Source organism: Galeopterus variegatus, unplaced genomic scaffold (assembly GCF_000696425.1).
Source record: "Galeopterus variegatus unplaced genomic scaffold, G_variegatus-3.0.2 Scaffold3658, whole genome shotgun sequence".
NCBI classification, from domain to species: domain Eukaryota; kingdom Metazoa; phylum Chordata; class Mammalia; order Dermoptera; family Cynocephalidae; genus Galeopterus; species Galeopterus variegatus.
The window spans coordinates 69,420-71,036 of NW_007729769.1; positions in this window are offsets into that span (position 1 = coordinate 69,420).

Consider the following 1,617-nt stretch of genomic DNA (forward strand, 5'->3'; position numbering starts at 1 on the left):
AGCACTACAAACAAACACAAAATTAAAGAAAAAATTAACCTGGAGGCCTCTGTAGTCTGTTTGTCTTTGCTGTAACTCCATATCATGTCATACTTATCACTCTTGGAAGAAAGAAAAAGGGCTACTTTATGTCTTTCTGAATATATTACTTTGACAGCCCATTTTCTAGCACAGATGGAGTCTGAGGGTGACTCAAATTTCTCTACCTTTTTTCAGTCTCTTCTCCAGTGAAAACACATACATACACACATGTGCAGAGAAGTTTAAATAAACTTGGTTACAGACCACACAACCAGGAGCTGAGGTGAGCTCCATCCTGTGTGCCACAGCCCTGGGCCCACACCGGAGCCCTGGAGAGGCCCGCCCTCCGCACGACCAGGAGCCAAGGTGGTTAACCACAGCCACTGCCACACCTACTGCCACTGCAAGGGTGACTCACCACCACAGTAGCATCCAGGGCCACCCTACAGGCACCCCACTGCACACTCAACTGCGCCGATACAAGAAGAGTCACCAGCAGAGCCTACAAATAGAGGAGGAAGTCTTTTTTCTCACAGCCCACTCGAGTAATAGAAGAAACAAGTACCCTACCAGATGACCAAACATCAACAACAAAAAAATACTAGAACTCCGGATAAACAGGAAAATATGACACCACTGAAGGAATACAGTAATTCTCAAGTACCAGACACCATAGAGCCAGAAAACCTTGAAATGCCTGAAAAGGAATCCCGAGCAATGATCTTAAGAAAACTCAGAGAGAGAAGAACTCAATTAGAGAACACAATGAAACAAGAAAAAATATCCAGGATATGAAAGAGGAAATTTACAAAGAGATTAATACCTTAAAAAAGAATATAGCAGAACTCCTAGAAATGGAAGATTTCACTCAATGAAATAAAAAACACAACAGAGAGCTTAAGCAGCAGGCTACAGCAAGCAGAAGAATTTCAGATCTCGAAGATGATCTTCTTGACCCAGGTAGACAAAAAAAAAGGAAAAAAGAACTTTAAAAAATGAAGAAAAACTTTGTTAGAAAGTACACCTCAGAAATTTGTACAAAAAGGCTACGTGCCTATATTTGCTCACTGCATTGTCAACAAAGTCCTCAGTTCTAATAATCACTTGTATCCACAAGAGGAATTACAAACTGGTAAGAAGCCTAGCACCTCTGATCCTAGTACTCAAATGAAAGAGAATGACCAGTAATGTCCCTTCCAGAAGAAGGCAGATAATTATCCCCCTTTTCTGAACGCATGCGACTGGTCCCACTTTTAATCTACACAGGGAGTAGTTAGTTGTTGTTCTTTCCTCCTTCACTTAGAATGTTTTCATTTTAAGGGAGATGCTAATTGTCAAAATAGGAAACTCAATCTGGAAAACACTGACAAAAAAGTCTTGGTTGGTTTGTTTTTTTCCTTCCTATATCATGGACCTTGAGATGCTACAGCTAAAAGACTACTGCCAGTTTGGAGGCTGTTGTCCAGGGACGGAGAATAAAAAAATCTATTCACATTTCCATAGCCCTATGGACCTGGGAATAAGCAGAAACTTAGAAAAACAACAAAAAAACTAAATGACATTGAAAACAATCTCTTTTTCATTTTAGGTGAAATT